Genomic DNA, 22,280 nt, shown 5'->3' with positions numbered 1-22,280 from the left:
ATCAATTGAACCATGGATGTAATAATTAATAAGAAGAAGGGAAAAATCAAACTTAATTATATATTAAGATAATCAACTTCATTAATTAAAACAATGGAGGTAATAATTAATAAGAAGGAAAAATGTAATCAAACTCAATTCTATATTACATTAAAATGACAAACATAGCATTGTAATGGTTATAATATGATCATAGAATTTTATTCACAAAAATAATCCATTTCTAGTTTTTTCTCTCTCTTCCCTCCTCTCTCTCCTAGTTCTAGATTTAGATCTAGATGACAAGCTAATGAAGCTAGAAATGATGGATAGAAGTTGAAAAGAAGGTTGGGATGGCACAAACTCACCTTATATAGCCACTTCCTCCAAAGAAATAAAGAGCAAAATCTTTCCCTTAGATTTGGTGTTTTTGGAGCTTTTCCCGAGCTCCTCTCGGGCAAGCTCCAAATGGAAGGTTGCCTAGGAAAGAAGATGAACAGGAGCATTTATGGCGAGCTCTGTGCTGGCGGGCGACATAAGACGACCGCCAGCACAGACGGGGTGCATCTGTGCTGGCGGGTGCTTAGGTTGCCCGTCAGCACAGTGGCCTCTTTGCTGGTGGGCGACATAAGCCCACTGCCAGCACAATGTTATGTCGCCTGCCAGCACAGTGGCCACTGTGCTGGCAGGTGCTCCCCGACCGGTCAAGGAAGTTTTATGCTGGCGGGTGCCAATCACAACCGCTAGCACACTAATTTGCATGTGCCAGCATAAATTGTTTGTGGCGTAGTGTATCTTGTGGCCAAACTTCGGCTCATATGTCGCCTTCAAAAAGTGTGGTCTCCACATATATAGTCTTAATCTGCACAAAAAAAGAGAGGGGAAACAGCGACAAATTTGTTAGATAGTACGGCGTTGAACCAAATTATTATGGCAAATTTGGGATGCGCGGATATTCAATTTATGCATGCTGTATTATCTTACATCAAATCGTAATAAGTAAATAGCGCATGACAACATGATATATATGCGTTAAGCTGTGATGTCCTTGTCATTCTCTCACAAAAAGAAAAAGAAATGGAGAGAGAGAAAAAAGAAACAGTGACGTCCTTGTCGCAGTGAGCCTCCCAAGTCTCAAGAGAGATCAATCAAGTTCTTCCCCGATGATAATGATATGCAATACAATCAGGAGCTTGTCATAATCGAATCGAATCATCCTTCCACCGTGATAGATGGATGGATGGATGCGCCAATTGATCAGCTTTTCATGGCGAATCATGCGGTGACCGATGATTTGCATTGTATCACATATATACCATCATTGCGAGATACGAATTGTGAAGAGAGGAGGAGAGCCCTACCACCTGACACACCTGGTAGCCCGGGGTGGGTCAACCCAATTATTCTGGAGGCACAGCTAGCGCGCGCCATTGGTATCCACTCCACTGAAATGCAACCCAAAGACCTAGGCCTACTTCTACGACGTCTTAATCGGAACGGATAGGGACCTCCCGTTTTGGCTACGGGTCACTCTGCACTGCAACATGGGTGGCCGCAAAGCTGCGTGATCCGCGAGTCAACGGCTGTGCTGTCTACTGTGCCTATGTGCGAAGCCTGCATGTGGGTGTCCCTGTTTTTGGGCGCATCTCCTTGTGCTTGCACTGTTCCAGGTTGAAGAAAAGGTTGGGGCCTGGGGTACGGTGGTGCTTGTTTCTACGGGCTCATGTGGTTTGTTTCTGACTTGCTAGTGCTACCAGCTACTCCATCTTGCCTGACTGACGAGCGTTCTGAATTCTTTCTTCTCTACATTTCTGAGCAGACTGCTGAATCTGATTGACGACCGGATGTTTCTGATTTTATGCGAGAGAGATTGAGGCCACCGAATGGGAACGAGGCGTCGCCGCCGTGCAGTCTTGCAGGGATCGGTCCATGGGGGTGGGGTGGGGGCCGGCGGCGCTCGGGTGGAGGAAAGAGATGGGTCGGCCTGCCCACCGCCGGCTGCTGGCCCCTGGCAGTGGCAGTGATCGGTGACCATCAATGATCCATCATAATACCAAGGAAGCACAGCACGTGGCGCGATTGTCACGGAGGAGGCGGCGGAGGTAGGGTCGGTCCTTCTGCTCTGCTGGAAGAAATGGGACGGCGGCGGCATCATGCATAAAGAGCGCGGTTCCAAGCGACGGCAGCTTTTCTCGACGACTGGCTCTGGCTGGCACAGCGCGATGGAACATTTCTTCAATCAGGATACTTTTTCCTTTTTTTTTTTGGCTTTGAGAGGATTCTTTAATCAGGAGGATTCAGGAGGGAAACAAGCAGCTTTGAGTGAAATGGATCGGGGGAGGCCTATTTTGTGAGGGGCCTGCTGCGACCCGCGAGTCAGTATTAATTAAGCCCACCGCGCATTTGGAATGAGATTAGACAGCGCTGGGCCTGTTGAAAGTTGAAACTCGCGGGCCTGAGCAGGTCAGGCCGCCGCAGGTTCTCGCTCGGCCCACGAAGCCCGCACAAATAAACAACCGACGTGGCCTGTCCCGCCCGGCCGCCGGTGTGTTTTTTTTTTAATCACAACACTACTGCATTAGATATCATTAGCAGGCAAATCGCCCAAAACAAGGTTCATTACATAACCTGAGACTTGGCTCATGAACGCATCAGAGCTAGAGATCAACACATACGCTCCATGGGTAACTAAGCAATCAACCACCAGATTACAACTTCTATTGCATCATAGTCCGTGTGTTCATTACAACACAAATTAAACGCTCTCCCGCGCGATGTCCACACTCACGGTGATCGTCGGGATCGTCGTCACGGTCGGTGCGGCATGCCGCGCGGGGAAGGGGAAACGAGGAGCACCACGCGACCCCACGTACAATACAACCAACCGACCCTGATGCATGCCATTGCCGTACCAATCTAATAAAGCTCTGGAGAGAATGCTCTGGATCCGCTGCGGCAGAGTCAGAGGCCCGACCGGCCTCATCCTCAACAAGACGACCAAGCGCATCGATTCGCATGGACAAGGACCTAGCGCAAGGCTGCTTAATTCCATGTTCCACATCATTCGCATAACGTACTATATATGAAGAAGACACGAGTTTTTTTCTTTTTTTAATAAGCTGTAGCGCGTCAATCTCCAGGATCGGATTATCCTCTTATTGCTATAATTGCCCATTATAAGAAAAAAAATGCTATTATCGCTTGGAATGATTTTAAAATCTTGTCAATCAAAACATGTGAAGTTGTAAACCGTTAAAAATCTTAATCCAAGACCGCTCTCAGGCGACGAGAGGGGCGACTCAGCCGCTCACCCAGAAACTCCACCCGCGGGCCTCGCCGGCCACCGCCACAGGACGGTGCGCGGTGGCAGTGGCTAAGGTGGTGCCGAAGCCTGCGACCATCCGCCTCCCTCTCTGTCCACCTCCTCTTCACCTATTCCTCTCCAATTTCAAACGTGAGCAGCCACAAAACCTAGCAAGATTAGCAAGATTTGATCCGTTCGGGAGCTCTAGAGGCTAGAGCTCGACTTCCCCTCATCGGATCCGGCCTCCTACGACTCTGATATGGTCCCTCTGGTGGGGAAGCTCGGGGCACACGGAGCTCCTGGACCTCATGTCCAGCTCCTGCTCCCCCGGAGTTGCGGCGAGCAAGGCGGGGCTGCTGCTGAGGTGCGTTCTGGTGCCTTCGGACTTCGTTGCCCGACGACGACGGCGACCAACTCGACTACCCTTCACCAAATGCAGCTTCCTCCTGTCCTAATTTGGTTCCTCTAGTGAGGGGAGCTCGGGGGCCTTGCTGACTTTCGATCGTAACCCTACGGGGGAGCTCGGGGCACGAAGCTCGTGGAGCTCATGCCCAGCTCTGATTTCCTTGATGTGGCGATGGCCGAAGCTGCAGCAGAGTGGAGGCCCCTGTGTCTCTAGGCTTCAGTGTCCTGCGACGACGGCGGTCGAGGGTGACCTGTCCTCGGTCCCTTCCGTCGCTGCGGCTGGTTAGGGATTCCACTCAGCGCTCTCAGCATGTGGTTGGTTGTATTTCACGGCGCGTGCACTATAGCCGGTGGCCTAGGAATTGCCAGGAGAAATCCAAGCTTGGCTTTGTGCCAGTGCCGACAACGGCGACACCATCAAGTGCCATTCTTCCTCCTTGGAGGCGTTGTTTTGAGGCGTCCTTGTCCACATGTTTTGGATGCATTTGCGCTGATTTGGAAGGTTTCGGTCAGGAGAAATTCTAGCCTGGTTTTGCACCAGTGCCGTCATCGATGACACCCTCGGGCACCACTGTCCTTCTTGGAGGCGATGATGAGAGACCACTCCCCATTGGGGCCATGTGCAACTCCCCATTGGGGCCATGTGCACCACTTTGGTGAAGGTATCATTTTGGAGATCCCCTCGTGCCGCCACTCACGACCACTAATGGTTTTGGTGCTTCTCATTCTACATCACCCATACACTTCTTTGATCTAGTGGCTAATGGTTGTTGACCTCCGTCATGGTTCTGTAAGTGTTCCCCATTTGGCGCCTCTACTCCGTGGGCTGTCTCCTTGTTGATGGTGCCACCAAATCTTATGCCAGGTGGTGTTTCCACCTCCATTGCCATTCCCCTCAACGCTTCCTCTCCTTGTACGGCGTTGGATGGCGGTACATGGAGCTCAGATGTGCGGTGAATGGTATTACCATCAGCCTCAAGGGAGATCATCGTGTCTGATGAGTCTTGGTTTGCGCACCTCTTGCCACCTTTAGTCCTTATTCCATTGGGATGGAGGGTGACACTGGAACAACGTAGCTATGAGAGGTGGACTGGATGTGCAATGGCTACGATGCACCTGGCGAATATGTTGTTCAGTGGTGACTCTAATTGGCGAACAGTGGTTGTTGTTTCTGCCTAAATGATGGCTTGTCAATTTGAAGTGTTTGTGTGAATGTGTATTTTGTTTCTCCCTCATGTTGTACTCCGGTTGTAATATGTTTTTTATGCTGCTGAAAATCTTGTAGTGGTTTTGTCCTACACAAGGCCATTTAATGAAATTCAGGTGGGGGTCCTCCGGTTGACCGAAAAAAGAAAATCTTGATCCAACACATCTAGCTATACCCTTCTTTATTGATCCGACTTCATTATGTTTCGTAGCCCCACCACTCAAAGCCTCCTTTGAATTTCTTAGGTGGCTACCCTGCCGCCCCGTCCTCTAACCACTAACCACTGCTTCAAAGTTTGTTTTTGCACTTCCCGCTACCAACACTGTCCATATTACTGTTGGCTCACTACATATACAGACAGCTTAAAAGCGCCATCACCTATCAATTCGGTGGTCACTATGGCTTCCTCTAGCTCCGGCTGACGGAGAACCTCAAACCTTAATACCATCTGCCCTAATTTGCCACCAGCCGCTTATCGACCGAGACACTCTCCTAGATTAACTTGACAGCGAAAATCTAGGAGGTGTTCAAAATAAATCCTAGTATTCCTATACGGACCACACAATTAAGTATAAGATATACTGTCAGCGCCCGGTTATGTATTCTTTTTCTGTGGCTGCAAACACACAACCTGAACAGGAGTAGGTTGATCCTAAACATTACAATATTCTACTTTGTACAGTTTGTATGTACAGTTGAGCTTAGAAGTTTCTCTGTTTACCGGGTCCTCATGTTCGAGGCCGGGGTAGTTGCATAGGTACATCAAGTAATTATGATCGACAAAACAGCCGCTCTAACCATACACTGAAACAAGAGGAAATTCTCGAAAGTTCCTACAAGACTTTAAATGTATTCTGTCGGGTTGCCTGTCGGTTTCCCGTCAGAACATATTTTTCTCCGACGGTTTTCCCATATCTCCGTGACAGTTTTGGGTACACGGGGAAATTCTCGTTTGCAGTATAGTGACAAGCAGTAGAGGTTAGAATTTAGATCAGCCTTATGCATACAGTTCTGAATACACACTAACAAATAAACTTGTGCAACAAGATTCAATCTTTTTTACAGTATAGTAAAATTCTACTCGACAGCGGTTGATTATATTAAAAACAGGAAGTCTATATTGGACAGTACAACATAACAAAAACAGACACCATCGTGATCACGCGACACCACTGCATGCTCCATTGGTCCACACCACTACGCCACTCAAGCAAAGCAACGACTTGTGAACTGCACAGCCAACTCCAATCTGCAAGCACCACGTACGCAGCGCTGCCCAAAAACCACTACACAACCCCAGCCCCTCACAGCTGACATGGCCGTTGCCGTGCAAGCTAATCTGATAAGTCTATACCTAGAAGTTTCTCCTTTTACATGTTCCTCATGTTGGAAATCGGGGTTGTTGGGTAGGTAATACATCAGGTAATTATGATTGACAAAACCGGAGCTCTAACTATACATTGAAACTACGGGAAATCCTCGAAAGTTCCTCCGAGATCTTTGATGCAGGATTAGCTTCCACCATAAGGAGTAGGGATGATGCAACAACAATGAGTTGCTGTTATGATCTAAGGGTACAAATGTTTTATGTAGCCACAGAGGAGGCGCGTGCAGTTTTGAATCCACGTAATCACGAAATATACTTGTGCAGGAAGATTTAATCTTTTCGTATTACAGTATAAAATGCTAAGATTCAATTCAACTTGGTCAAGACTAAGTGGCGAAAATGCGTCTAACAAAAAAAAAGGAAAAGCAAAAGTCCATTTCTGTGCGCACATCACATCTCAACTAACACTAGGTTTCAGAAGGAAAAAAAAACCCCAATGCATCCATACAAAAACTGCCAAGAATTAATTAGACCATGGCATGAAAAATATCTGGCCAGCAGGTGGTTAAGAAATCTATTATTCGAGCTGCCAAGAACAATGCTAGCTACCACTACCAGCACTATATACTCTTAACGCCCAAAAATGAATGAACAATTAAACGCTGCATCATCCAGGCCGGGAGCCAAGTCAGACGCTGACGATGGACGGCGAAAAGGACAGGCAGTTGCCTGATTCTTGCATTCATTGTCAAGTGGACGGTGACTTTCCGGCTGAGAATTCAAGCTCTGCTAACAAAAGCTGGCTATTTCTGAGCACATATTAATCCTATCTACCACAAATTAGCGAGCTTGAAAGGTACACCTCTGTGGTGTGCATTAAGCTGCTTGACAAATTTAATTTATATTATGTCAGTTTAGGAGAGTCTTTGTATGTGTCAAAGTTTGGACAGGAGTTCAGTGGAGTGGATGGTAATGGTGCAAGGAGATGCAGATGCGGTAAACGGACTTTAGGTGATTCCAAGAACAGTTTCAACTCTTAACATCATCATCATTCCAATTCAATACAAGTAGATTTGGTTGCACGTACAGCCTATACAAGTACTTGTATAGGAAGGAGAGGCTATTGAGCCGTTAGCTTGATTAGTTGATTTAGACAATTCCACTTATTAGGTAGACAATCTTTCATTTTTATTAGAAGCAGCGCCTTTATAGAGAACATCTCCCGGCTTAACTATCTCTTCTTTTTGGTGGTTATTGCTTAGGGCAGTCCCAACCCTCCAACTAGGATGGTTTCCATAGCATTAATTGTATTGCCACATAGGACTTTTAGCTTATGTGGCACTATATTAAATGATAGAGAGAACGGAAAGAGTAAGAAACTGGACCCAGTGTCAACACGAGAACCTATGCATAATACATTGTCAAATTTTGCATTGGGAGAAGATGGTGTCTTCGTAATTGATGAGAAACAAATATGATTAGTTGAGAGGAGAGATGATGAATTTATTAAGGACCCATACTAAAAAATCATGGGTTGTAGAGCGTAATATCTAAAGTGATGTCTTGCTTATGTGGCAGTATAGATACTACCTATTGACACCATAGGTTGGGACTGCCCTTATAGTTAGTTCAGCAAGCTCAAAAATAAATAGCATAATCTATATCATTTCTCCAGAAGGAAGAACAGGACACTATATGATGCAGTCACAAATCGCACGTGGATAAGAGATTTAAACCTTCTTCATCAAGGATTTACCGCCACATATTTCACTGAGTACTACCGACTATGGGTTGAGACCAACCGCCTGCACCTTACGCCAGGTATCCCGGACACCATCACATGGAAATTCACGCCGAATGGGAAATATAGCACACAATCGGCATATAGAGTACAATTCATAGGATCCATGACAACTAATCTCGAGAACCTAATCTGGAAAACATGGGCGCCACCAAAGTGCAAATTCTTCAGCTGGTTGGCCGTGCAAGATAGAATTTGGACAGCGGACAGACTCCAGCGTCGGGGATGGACCAGTAACCCAACCTGCACCCTTTGCAGCACGGCGCAGGAGACAGGGTATCACCTTTTCGCCGACTACAGTTTCACACGGCTAATTTGGATGGAAATTAACACATGGACGCAATGCCCTAACGTTGATCCAAGCCGCTGGGATAGGCACGACTCCATACATAATTGGTGGACATCTATGCTGGCTAGCCCGGTGGCCAAGGGGAACGGGGGAAAGGGTTGCGGATCCTCATTATCCTCATTCTTTGGGAGATCTGGCTAGAGAGAAATCGGAGGGTCTTCCAACACAAAGACAAGACGGTTACTCAGATAACCGACGGCATCAAGAATCAAGCTGCGATGTGGGTCGCTGCGGGAGCTAAACACTTGGGGGACTTTCTCTCAGGTTGAGTGTTTCGTTTTGTACTAGTTGTCATAGCGGAGTTCTGCCTTCCCGTTTTGGGGATGCGAGTGTACAGCTTGTATAGTACGTTTGTATACGGCCCGTCGGGCTTTTTCTCTCTTTTAATATAGCAGCAGCTCTCCTGCTGGCTCATTTCAAAAAAAAAAATAGCATTAGAAAGAAATACAGATCGAGGAATAAAGGAAAAAAAATCACGCGACATTGTGCATCAGAACTTCAGAAGAGATCATTAATGGTTCTAATAATAGTGTGTAAGAAACAAATGAGAGTAGTGGATGCACGATTTCATTGATGATTCGGTGAACAGTAATTACATATGTACATACATGCTCAAGCCTCAAGGGGTGGCACCACACCTGCTCGAGAGGGATGCTCTCAAGGGTTGTGCCTCCCTGTCATTAATTGGCTAATTGATCATCAACCGATGTATTTCTAACACCAATCACACTAGAAGTAATGAATATGTCTCATCAGCTAGGAGCATAAATAGCCAAAGAATTACAAATACAATAAATAGACACAGGTGCACGCATTTTTACATCATTTTTAGTACGGAATTACGAACATCGCCTCACAGTGCCAAAATCAAATTTGACAGGTAGTTGGAAATTTATTGGGGAAACGGGGACACTTCGGTTGTGTGCATCAAGACATCCTTTGGTTGTGCACGTCAATACATCGATCGTAGATACACCGAGTATGGGATTCTCCGTCAAAATGTTGATGGAAGTAATAAAAAAAGCTACATTGGAAAACAGATAAGGTCAATTCCAGACTAGTTTTCTCTTTATGCCATAATAATCCCATGGGGTTTCCAGCAGCCAAATAAGAGAGGATCCGAACCCTAACACACTTAAATAGGACTAATAATTGTAGATAATTCTGGCCATATGTATACAATATATATAATGTCTTTTTTTTAGCTCCATCGATTGATTTAATCTTTGCACCGACAACGCAAATAACCTGCAAAGTAAATCAGCTTTGGATCAGCTCCCACCTTCCATATCTACAGCCAGGAATGGATCAAAAGCAAGAAAATGAATCAGCACCTGAGCGTCACAATTCAATAGGGTGTGCTTGAACAATTCTAGCGTGCTGTTCTAGCCACATAGTCAAGCAAATTGAAGAACCATGCATGCATGTGCATTTTCCATTGACATTTCCTGCCCCTTTCATTCTCTGCTGTTGCCGGCTAGGTTGCAGTTTTTTCAAAGAAGTCGTCGTCAACTCATCATCATCTTTGGCCATGCGTGTCAAGTTGGCATTGCCAAAGCCATCGGTTTTGCGTGTCCATGTAGTGATGGAACAATTGATGGAGATGGAGTGGAGTATATATGACTGTGCCCTAGCTGGTTTGTTGATGGTCGTTGGGCCATATTCCCATGCGTGCAATACCTAGCTGCAAACCGAATACCGAGTCCTAACATTGAAAAGGCGTAAAAGGGTGGTAATTTATTTAAATTTTGGATCAGTGAGCTAGTCAGTATACTGATAATTGTGGAAGGATTTTTTCTACAATAGTTGGGAGGCGTTGAAAATTCCCAGATGAAGGAGTTCTAGTACCCGCTGGTTCTAAGAACAAGGCCATTCAAAATTGTGCTGCAGAGTGCGAGATGAAGGTCAAAGTTCTAAACAATAAATTATGTGAGGCCATTGTTCACTAATTTATTGGCGACATTTACTTTGCAGCTGAGGTTTGCTCTACCAAATTCAATAGAAACTGGAATTGGGATTATAAACTTTAGGGTTTAAGATAGGTGATTTAAGGTTGGAGATGGAGATTTAATTAATCCAACAACACACTTATTCTAACCCAAGTGATACGGTGAAGAAAACATCATTTTGTTTGGATGGAAGTGTAGGAATCTACATTACTTAGATTAACTAAAACCAGGATCTTAACATCTAGAATATGAACACATCTTAGTAAATAAGTTGAGTAATCAATCGGAGGCAATGTTGTGCGACGAGCCAGCCATCTTAGTCGGGGTAGTGGCTAGTGAAGGGGACGCCGGTGTTGGGGTACCACGTAGGAGATCGCATCGTCCTTCCGGTCTCCATCTCATCTGTCCGGGGACGATGACGGTGAAGCGGCAGCGGCCTTCAGATGGCTCCAGCACCACCAAGGATCGGTTGGCGTGTCAGGTGTGTGTAGGGTTTTGCGTGCGTTGGCCTAACTCAAAACCCCCCGGCTACCCCTTTTATTATGGCGCTGCGCGATCTCGGGCTGCAACCATAGTCGGTTGTGCCTCCGATCAAGGCGTGAGGTGGGCGTCGTGAGTCCGAGTCATGGGTGAGTTTTCTTATCCTCTCCCTTCTCTCTCTCGGCCTTTTGACCACCCTTGAACTTTTTCCAACATTCTTCCCTTTGGTCTAAAGGCCTATAACTTATGCCATTTTTAAAGAAGAATTGTGCAAGGAGACAATGTGTGACAACGGTGATTAAAATCCCAATGTGACACAATTGTCCACAAAGTATAAAACTCCCTATCATAGTGGGAGGTGGTTGTCTCATGACCCTTCAAGATCACATGCTATCTGATAATTCCATGCCGGCAACATGTTCACTGAATATAAATGGGAGGTAAGCCTTTTGTTAATGGATCCGCAAGCATCTTCTTAGTACTTATATGCTCTAACTTAATGGTGTGATCTTGGATTCTATCTTTCACAACAAGGTACTTAATCTCAATGTGCTTTGCAGCATCACTTGACTTGTTGTTACGAATAGAAAAATGCTCACTTATTATCGCAGTATAATTTTAGTAGCCTACTTATGCTGTCTACCCCTCTTAATCCTAGGATGAAACTCTTAAGCCATACAACTTGCCCCATAGCTTCATAACATGCTAGAAACTTAGCTTGCATTGTTGATGCAGCTGTCAATGTTTGTTTGGAGCTTTTCCACCATATAGCCCCATTTGCAAGTGTGAAGACATAACTTAATGTGGATCTTCTTGTGTCAACACAACCTGCAAAATCAGCATCTGAATAGCCGATTATCTCTAATTTCTCAGTTCTCTTATATGTAAGCACGTAATTCTTAGTGCCTGACATGTAACGCAAAGCTTTCTTAACTCCTTTCCAGTGGCCTACTCCTGGCCTACTCTTGGATTAGACTGGTATCTCCCAAGCATCCCACCAATAAAGGCTAAGTCAGGGTGCGTACACACTTGTGCATCCATTATGCTTCCAACAGCTGAAGCATAAGGAATCGTTCTCATTTGATCAATTTCTAATTGATTCCTAGGGCTTTGGAATGATCCAAACTTATTGCCCTTAACAATTGGAGCAGCTGTGCTTGAACATGGTGCATATTATATCTTTTAAGGACCTTCTCTATGTAAGCTCTTTGAGAGAGTCCTAATACACCTTTGGACCTATCTCGGTGAATATCAATGCCTAAGATATAAGCGGCGTCACCAAGATCCTTCCTGTCAAAGTTCAATGAGAGAAAACCCTTCGTCTCATGCAGCAAGTTCTTATTGCTGCTCGCTAATAGGATGTTATCCACATAAAGCACTAGGATGATTATAGAGCTCCCCTTGGTCTTAACATATATGCAATTGTCCTTCTTATTTTCAATGAAGCCAATTCTCTTAATCACTTCATCAAACTTAACATACCATTGTCTGGACGCTTGTTTCAACCCATAAATGGATTTTCTTAGTTTGCATCCCATATGTTCCTTGCCTTCCACAACTAAACCTTTCGGGTGCATTATGTACACATTCTCATGCAAGTCACCATTAAGGAACGCAGTCTTAATGTCCATCTGGTGTAGCTCAAGATCATAATGAGCTACTAAAGCCATAATGATTCTAAATGAATCTTTCTTTGAGACAGGCGAGAAGGTTTTATTATAATCGACTCCTTCTACTTGTGTTAAGCCCTTTGCCACAAGTCTTGTTTTGAACCTTTCGATCTTCCCTTTAGAGTCATATTTAGTTTTGTAGACCTATTCACAGCCTACTGTCTTGGCTCCTTCACGAATTTCTACTAAGTCCCATACTCTATTTGCTTTCATGGACTTCAACTCTTCTTCCATGGCCTCGCACCACTTATGCGAGTACTCACTTCTTATGGCTTCCTTAAATGAGTTTGGGTCATCCACTTTCCCATGTTGTGTCCCTCTTCACTTATGTACACATACTCATCGGAAAAGGTGGACTTCCTCTCACGCGTTAACCTTCTCAGAGGTTGTGGTGCTTCTGCCTATGGTGCTTCTACTTGAGCAGGTTCCTGCCAAACCACCTCGGGCTCATCTGGCCTCCCCTTGCAATCCATCAGTAGGTTCTACCACATCTTCACCTTGATGCTCACTTATCACAGGTGCATCTACATTTTCACTTGTGGTAGGTGTTACTTCCACATCTTCTACTGGAGGTTCCACCACCTGAGATGTAATTGTAGTATGAGGCATAGGGGCATAATAATCGTGACTCATGGGTAATGGCTCATAGGTCCAAATCTCCTCAAGATCAATTTTCCTAACCTCGGTGCATCCAATTTCCTCTAAGAAGACAGCATGCCTTGTCTCTACAAATTTAGTGGTACGCTTAGGATAATAAAAGCAGTACCCCTTTGAATTTTCTGGATATCCAATAAAATAGCACCTTTCGGTCTTAGGATCTAATTTTCCAAGTTGTGGATTAAATATTTTTACTTCAGCTACACAGCTCTGTACATGTAAATAATTCATGCTGGGCTTCCTACCAATCCAAAGTTCATAAGGAGTCTTAAGGACTGACTTACTAGGAACACGATTATTAATGTATGCAGCAGTTTTTAAAGCTTCCATCTACAGACTCACTGGCAATGTAGAATTACTAATCATACTACGCACCATGTTCATAAGGGTGCGATTTCTTCTCTCAGCAACACCATTTTGTTGAGGCTAACCAGGAGTGGAATACTGGGCTGCTATGCCATTATCTTAAAGAAATCTGGCAAAGGGTCCAAGAATTTATCCATATGTGGAGTGTTTCCCATAATACTCTCCTCCCCTGACTGATCTTACCACTTTGATGTTTAAGTCATGCTGATTTTCTACTTCAGCCTTAAAGATTTTAAACTTATCAAGTGCTTCAGACTTTTCGTGTATGGGATAGACGTATCTATAGCGGGAGAAATCATTAGTGAAGGTAATGAAATAATTATAACCATCCACTGATCTTACATTAAATGGATCGCATATATCAGTATGGATTATTTTTAATATTCCTGAATTGCGCTTAGCTCCATCCTTTTTAATTTGTTTTGCAAATTTTCCCTTAATACAATCAATGCATTGATCTAAGTCAGAGAAATCTAAGTTTGGAAGTATCTCTTCTCTAATGAGACGCTCCATCCTCCCCTTCGAAATGTGGCCTAAGCGGAAATGCCACAATTTTGATGATGTCTAAATATTTCTCTTTCGCTTATGGTTGACATCACTTACATTCATCACAGAAGAATTAATACTTAGAGGCAACAAGTAAAGCTTATCATGTAAAGGGGCATGATCAATAATCTTATTGTCAAAACTTATTACACACTTGTTGTTCCCAAAGTTGCATGAATAACCATCATGATCTAATGATGAAACAGAAATTAAGTTTCTCTTAAGCGATGGTACATCAAGAATATTATTTAAATGAAGCTTGAAGCCAATGTTAAGTTCTAATGTGAGATCCCCAACCTCAACTTCAGCTTCAACTCCATTTGCAACTCTAATGGCGCGAATCCCCTTTCTTATAGTCCGCGTGCCACTTAATCCCTGTGAGGAATTAGTAACATGAATGGTTGCACCAGAATCAATCCACCATGTACTTAATGGAAAATCAACATAAAGAGACTCATCGACTGTAGAAATAAAGTCATTATTACTGTTTTTGACGCACCAGTCCTTAAACTGATCACAATGCTTCTTAATGTGTCCAAAGCCCTTGTAGTGATGGCATTTAGGACCTTTAGACGAAGATGACCCATCATTCTCTGGAGGAGGTTGATAAGCCTTCTTATTTTTCTTTATTTTCTTAAACGGGACGATCTATTTACTTTTGCCCTTATTCACCTCGTGCCTAATGAGGTTGGCAAAATCACCCTTCTCAGATCTTAGCCTCTCTTCCTCCTAACTGCACTTCGCCATTAGAGTGGGAATATCCCACTTCGCGTTGCTGCCATTATAGTTGATCTTGAAAGGATCAAACACTGAGGGCAATGAAAGCATGATGTGGTGAAGTAGTATATCATCATTAAGAGGGCACTTCAGTCCTTGAGCTTATCCCTTAGGTTAACAAGGCTCATGATGTGCTCCCTGACGTTGCCTTGCCCATCATACTTCGTGTTCATTAACTTAGACAGGAGGGTGCTAGGATTAGCCTTAGTGGAGCCTTTGAAATACTCCTCAACTGTTTCCATAAAGTGTTTGGCATTTTTGGGATGCTTCTCAATAGCTCTCCTTATTGCCAGCTTTATGGTCTGCTCCGTTATCATGAGGGCCACCTTGTCTGATCGCTCCCACCGCTCTTTTTCTTTCTCATAGGCAGCAGTGCGCTCAGGAAGGGTAGTATCATTATCCCCTTGAGTAGTAGGACCAACAGGAAGATCCTCCCTCATGGAGTGGTCCCAATCCATAATGCATAGGACCAAGCCAATCTGATTCTTCCAGTTAGTGAAGTTGTCTCCTCCAAGTTTCTCTATACCATTAACATAGCTTATGATGCTGGATGGAGTCAAGTCTGAATAAAAGAATTTTAATCAGTAATAATGACAATAATAAGCAATGAATTTAATCTGCATTGGCTAGATAAAAAACATAAATAAACAACTTTGCATCACCGTTGGGCAGAAGCAAAGGCAAAATGACATGATTAAAATGACATGAATTAATTTTGCATCACCGTTGGGCAGAATCAAAATACTTAGAACTTAAGTAAAATTTATGGACAATCAATTAATAACAACGTTAGTCAGAAATTAATTATGTGCCCAAATAAACATGAAATAATTCTGAATAAATTTCACGTTAGTTCTATTTACTCAGATTTTTATCTCTTAAAATTAGTTTAATTATGCACAACTTAGAAATTAATTAGCACAATTAAAATAACTAAAATAAGGGGATAGGAAAAAAATTAAAGGATAAGCTACGGATGGGCTAGCAAAACTTAAACTAGCCCATACTCAAAATTTATTCCGCAGATACCTCCCCTTATTAGCCCGAAACAGCCCTCGTGCACATGGCCCAACTTAAGTAGAGCAACTAATGGCCTAGGCTTCGAATCGGTCTGCGGTGGCCCATTTTTGCCTCGGCCAAAAATATCAGCGACTCATCTCAGCTCAGCCTGCGCAAAATGGCCTAGCTCGTCCTGCTAGCAACCCGTGCGAGCACGATTTTTCTTTAAAACGTGAAGCTAGCCCGATGCCCCGTCCCGAGTCCAAATTACAGCCCAACCTGCGCTAGTCGGGGCCTTAAGCCCAACAGCTAATGCCTAGGCTCCTGAACCGGCCCGCACGCTCGCTCTTCCTACCTGGGCTCGAGGCCCAACAACCAACGAACGGGCTACCAATTCAGCCCAGCGATCGCACGCCTGCATCATGACTATCGATCTAATCCGACAGTCGAGCGTGTGTTTTGGCGGATCAAAACTGCATCGGCGTTGTTCACCCGTAACCCTAGCGCCATTCTTCTCTCCTCTCCCTCAACCTCTCCCTCAACCTCTCCGCCTTCGCCTCCCCTCTTCTCTCCCGAGTCACGCCATCGGTGTCCATCCGTGTGCCGCTCTCGCCTAGCTCCGCCTCGGACCCTCTCGCCGGCGCCCGCGGCGACCAAGTCGCGCGCGGTGCCATCGAGGGGCTCCAGGAGTGGTGCATGAACAGCGAGGCGGACGCATCAGAGGCGAGCGCGTCAACAGCTGCGCACGACGAGTCAAGCTAATGACATGCCGTGCTAGGTCGCACTAGAGGCTGCCCGCGGGATGAGCTGAAGTCCGCGGGTGCTCGGGATGGTGGCTGGAGACGCGCCAGTGCAGCTGCGGCGGGTGGACGCGCACGACGGTAATGACGTCGTGCACGTGCCCTGCTGATGCAGGCAGCCAGTCGGGAGGTGTTCGTCGACGGCCATGCCCATCGATTCTCATGGAGCTGAGTCCTCTAACCTTATTCTTAGGGTTAGGGTTCTTCTGATTTGGGGATTTTGGGGTTTTGACTTAATTTTATGAGATTTGCCCAATTCCTCTCCTTCTAAATGTTGATGCGCATTCAATTTTTGCAAATTGAGAGCTGATTGCGCTAGTTCAAGTATTGACGGTGCGGAATTGGGATAAACCAGTAGCACACAATTAGGCTAACTGAGATCTAATTCGACACTAATTTTGACTTAACAGATCAAGTTAATGAACTAAAACTTAAACATTAACTTGTAACCAAAGTAGATTAAGCCTAATAGCATAGCAAATTGCTCTGGAAAACCACCGAGTAGACCAAAGGGCATAGAAAACAGTACAATTCAACTCAATTGCACAATAAGAATCAATCTACACAGCCTTAGGGTCCATGTCTATATGCAATTGGCTTAACTGATTCCAAATGTAGGAATCTACATTACTTAAATTAACTAAAATCAGGATCGTAACATCTAGAATATGAACATATCTTAGTAAATAAGTTGAGTAATCAACCGGTGGCAACATTGGGCGACGAGCCAGCCATCTCAGTCGGGGTAGTGGCCGGTGAAGGGGATGCCGGTGTTGGGGTAGCACGTAGAAGATCACGTCATCCTTCGGATCTCCACCTCGTCTATCCGGGTGAAGCGGCAGCGGCCTTCAGATGTCTCCAATGCTGCCAAGGATCAGTTGGCGTGTTAGGGTGTGCGTAGGGTTTTGCGTGCATTGGCCTAACTCAAAACCCCCCGGCTACCCCTTTTATTATGGCGCTGCGTGATCTGGGGCCGCAACCATAGTCGGTTGCGCCTCGGATCAAGGCGCGAGGTAGGCGTCGTGAGTTCGAGTCATGGGCGAGTTTCCTTATCCTCTCCCTTCTCTTTCTCGGCCTTTTGACCACCCCTGAACTTTTTCCAACAGGAAGCTCGCCTCAGCCAAACGCGATCTTTGCTTAAATTAGGTCAAAATCATCAACTTCTTTTTTGCGTGACAAGTTGGCATTGCCAAAGCCATCGGTTTGCATGTTCATATAGGGATGGAACAATGGATGGAGATGTAGTGGAGCCGAGTGGAGCATATATGACTGTGCCCTGGTTTGTTGATGGTCATTGGGCCATATCACTGCTGAAAAACTCAGCATTCGTCCTGAGGCTCAATACCAATTACATTTTGGTCTGGTACTAATGTGAGCACTAGTACCAGGGAGCCTCCCGTGATCCCCTTTAGTACCGGGTTGAGGCTTCACCCGGTACTAAAGGTTACCCATTAGTACCAGTTGAAGCCTCCAACCGGTACTAATGTGCTTGAGGGCTTCACCCGGTACTAATGGGTGACCTTTAGTACTGGGTAAAGCCTCCACCTGGTACTAAAGAGGTACCTCCCCTCATGCATCAGCCCCCTTCTCTCTCTCACCCATGCTCACCCCCTCCCCCATACTTATTCGCTCGTCCCCCTCATCCGGCCTCTCACCCGTGCCTCTCTCTCTTCTTCTTCCCACACAGATCGATCCCCCCCGCCGGCCCTGCTGTCGCCGCCCCTCTCCTCCCCCTCCACTCGCCCCTCACCTCTTACATGTGGTGCGAACTGGCAGCGGGGCAAGGAGCGGCGTAGGCAAGAAGGGAGGACGCAGCGAGGTGGCGGAGCATCGGTAGGGCGTGGTGGAGCAAGGAGTGATGGCGGGGCAAGGAGCGACGGAGCTCCGGCGGGAGGGCGCGGCGGTGGAGCGGCGGCAGGCGTGGCGGAGCAAGGAGCGTGTGGATCTTGGAGCAGTGACCACCTCTCCCTCAGATCCAGTGGTGGCGACAACCAGCGGGCTGAGAACCAGCGGCGGTGGCTGAGCAGCGTAAGTACGCCGCCTCCCTCCCTCACCATCTCTCTCTGGTGCGGGGCTAGGTGCTGTGCAGCTGGGGCTCCGGCGCTCTGGCGGATGGCGGCGGGGTGCGGCAGAGGCTCCGGTTAGCGGATTTCTTTGTTTTATTTTTTTTAATACCCCTTTAGTACCAGTTATTTGACCCGGTGCTAAAGGCCCCTTTAGTACCGAAGTAGCAATACCGGTTGCACAGCTAGTACTAAAAGGGGATTAGGAACCAGTACTGAAGGTGCTTTCCGAGTAGTGTATTGTCATGCATGCAATACCTAGCTGCAAGCCGAATACCGAGTCCTAACATTGAAAACGGTGTAAAAGGGTGGTAATTTATTTAAATTTTGGATCAGTGAGTCAGTATACTGATAATTGTGGAAGGGTTTTTTTTTCTACAATTGTTAGGAGGCGTTGAAAATCCCAAGATGAAGAATTTCTAGTACCCACATGGTTCTCCTCAAGATCTAAGGCCAGTCAGCTAGCATAAGCGGCTGATAGAGCACGTTGTCATCCTTGACGAGCAAGTTTGACCATGACCAGCAAGCAGCTGCACATTGAACCCCTCCGTGCGCGTGCTGTCATGCGAATGGCGGCAATGAAGAAATAACCAGGTCCAACATGCATCATCAGGCACCTGAATAGGTGGTACATTTTTGGACTAGCTTGATGGTACGTGCCGTAGCCTCGAATCCACTCTTTTAGGGCATCTCAGCTCCAGCGTGGCGTCGAAAAGAAGGAGCAGGCATCAATTCGTATTTTAGCTCCTCTAGTGTGTCTGGGTCCCTCAAGGTAACAACAATTTCTCTTCGCAATCACGTCCTTCCTCGTGCGGTTTCGAGCAAACTTTCGCATGTTCCGGCCCCATACTTCCTCTTCTCGCATACCCTATCCCTTTTGTTTTCAACATGTGCATCATATGTATATATGCATCTTGTTCTTCTATTTGAAGACACATAATTCTTGTGTCATGTCTAATCTAAAGATCTTTGGGCATTTTCTTAATACGTGTACCTTGCAGACAATGTTCTGAAGTCTATCACTAGGGATCTTGGTCTTCAAGCTTAATGATTTTAATTAATCCAACAACACACTTATTCTAACCCAAGTGATACGGTGAAGAAAACATCATTTCGTTTGGATATGGAAGGTCGCCTCAGCCTGACTTGATCTCTGCTTAAATTAGGTCCAAACCATCAACTTCTGTTTTTTCAGTCTTCTTAACCCAAGGTCGTTCTATATTTTTCTAGTACCTTCCACGTCAATGCTATTGCTAGTAGCATCCATATTCTTGCTGAGGTAACCATATTCTAAGCCGATATTTTCCGACACTTGAATGTGTCTGATGACAACCTATGTCTGCATCGTTTGGCAAAATTATAATTAATGCATGAAATGCACCAGCCAACTTACGTCAAAAATATCAGTCTTGTATGTGGTTCCAAAACAATGAGCATTATGACTAGCTACCAAAAAACTGCAGCACAACAACTACTAAAACCTTTTTTCAGCCCTGTAGACTGAAAATACAACTATACTCAGTCGGGAACTATATTTCTTAACAGTTTTTACCATCTACAACTACCAATGAAACCAATACCACACAAAAAAAAAAGGAACAACTAGGTGTGGTGCTAGTGCGCCTGGAGGATCAATGAGGATAAGAGATGTGGAACTAAAATTGATTTGTTATTACAGTACATCTAAACCCCTAAAATTCTATATCTCAACGTCAAGGTCTCCAATACTTAGGGTCGCAAGCAAGCAATATAATTGTAATTTTAGAATTATAAATAATATAGAGTAAATAACCTCAAATAAGCAAGCCACAGAAGAGACACTGAATTTTTTCACTGCGGACTCAGAGATTCCACGGTCTTACTTTTGTACTATATATGACACGATCCTTGGCACTAGGTCATACTGATTTTGGTGATTAATAACAATATAGTCATTGGGACTAATGTGTTTGCAACATGTATATTTGTAGGTGTTTTATAGGTCCCAAGGATGAATTACATAACCATCAAAATGAGAAGAAAAAGGAAAGACTTAGAAGAATTCCGTGGCATCCAAATGATAGTAAAAATCCAAATATAGTATTATTCTAAGGCTTACAAATGATGGTAATGAAGACGGGACAAAGACACACGAAAATTTGAAGCGAATCCTGCTGGAAATATGCACTGATATATTCCACTGATTCATACTCTGGAAATAGTAACTATCACCGATTCAATCGGTGACCACAGGCAGGGCCAAGGTAGGTGCGTGCACTGTTACCACTTATTCATACTCTGATAACAGCCACCATCACTGATTCAGTCTGTGACTACAGGAAGGACCAAGATAGACGCGTGCACTGTTACCACCGATTCATACTCTGGTAACAATAACCGTCACTGATTCAGTCGGTGACCATAGGCAGGGTCAAGATAGGCGTGTGCATTGTTACCACCGATTTATGTTCTGGCAACAATAATCGTCACCAATTCAGTCGATGACCACAGGCAGCGCCAAGGTAGGCGCGTGCACTATTACCACCGATTCGTACTCTAGTAATTGAATCAGTCGGTGATCGTCGGCTTGGCTCAAAATCAGCTCTAGATAGTTTGGAGTATAATTGGGTCTCACCGATTCATACGATGGCTACAATGACATGGGCATCAAATGAGTCTATGATATGCAGAAAGGTACAATGGCTATATAATGGCTAGTTCCTTGGCTTGAAGCTATAAATACCCCTTTGCCCGACCATTTCATGTGTGTTAGAGCTTGGAGAAGCTATAGGTTTAGTTCTCACATACACACAAGTGCTCTATCCACCAAAGTGCTAAAGAGAAGATTAAGACAATTAGTATAAGGCTTAGGTCTTGATTAGTGCTAGTTTAGACCTATTAGCGCATTGCTTTAGGATTTAGCCTAAACACTACCGGAAACCTCAAATTTGCCGAGTGTTTTTAGGTTTGCTGAGTGTTTTTTGGACACTCGGCAAACAAGCTCTTTGCCGAGTGCTAAGCCAAAAATAGTCGGCAAAATAAAAACACTCGGCAAAATAAAAATACTCGGCAAACAAGGGGTTTACCGAGTATTTTTTTTACACTCAGCAAACCCCCTTGTTTGCCTAGTGTTTTTTTGGCACTCGGCAAAAAAATAATTTTTTTCCCTTCCAACCTTGAATTTTTTTTCTACTCTCCACATGCAACATGTGGTACTCCGTGTAAAAATTTGGTATATTTTTGTATTTGTTTGCTATATTTAATTAATTATTTGCATTTCAAGCAATTATTTGAATAAAGTCAATTTTGAACTACTAGTGATTCAAATAATAAAATAAAATGGGTAGAAAAATGATATTCATGTTATTTAGCTTAGTTTGAGGTCTTACCCATGAAATGAAAAGAAATTTTGAACATCTTGTTCAGGAAACACGACCACGAACGTGTGGTCGAATGGTTTTTAAATTCTAAAAAAGCAAATGAAGTCTGAAAATTATGAGATTTGTCATGATGTGATGGTATCATACATGGAGTTGTGGTAAAAAATGGAGAAGATTTCGCATATTTTGTCATGTACGATGTTTACAAATTGAAGCATCTTAGAAGAAGAATCGTAGCATTG

General features: G+C 44.7%; 1 long non-coding RNA gene across 1 annotated transcript; it reads left to right on the top strand.

The window, feature by feature from the left end:
* The first annotated feature begins 15,913 nt into the window (after positions 1–15,913).
* LOC117845593 (uncharacterized) lies at positions 15,914–21,265 on the top strand. The gene is made up of 2 exons (XR_004638092.2): positions 15,914–20,922; positions 20,998–21,265. It is a non-coding gene; the product is annotated as an uncharacterized lncRNA (long non-coding RNA).
* Positions 21,266–22,280: the final 1,015 nt, after the last annotated feature.

This window comes from Setaria viridis, chromosome 1, assembly GCF_005286985.2.
Source record: "Setaria viridis chromosome 1, Setaria_viridis_v4.0, whole genome shotgun sequence".
NCBI classification, from domain to species: Eukaryota; Viridiplantae; Streptophyta; class Magnoliopsida; order Poales; family Poaceae; genus Setaria; species Setaria viridis.
This window is presented reverse-complemented; position numbering and strand designations above follow the sequence as displayed.